The following is a 268-nucleotide window of genomic DNA, read 5'->3' as shown; positions in this document are numbered from 1 at the left end:
AAAATGGAGTGACCTGACATGAAACCTTTATAGCAGAGGCTTGAAGGGGGTGGAGCGCCCAGGAGGTTGAACAGCCGTCCACCCATCTCAGCAGGTAGAAAATTTATTGCACTCACCTAGTATCTCCCGCACCCCAGCGGCTGCCCACGGAGGCATTGCGAAAGGCCCCGTTGTCTTTTCCCCAATGGAACCCCCCCGAGGATTTAGACCCCATTTCAAGTCCAGGGATTTAGATCCCATTATTGCTGTGAACTGCCCAGAGAACTTT

The sequence above is a fragment of the Heloderma suspectum genome, chromosome 10 (assembly GCF_057233095.1).
Source record: "Heloderma suspectum isolate Gila_16-S chromosome 10, 16-S_ref, whole genome shotgun sequence".
NCBI lineage: Eukaryota > Metazoa > Chordata > Lepidosauria > Squamata > Helodermatidae > Heloderma > Heloderma suspectum.
Note: the sequence above shows the minus strand (reverse complement) of the source record.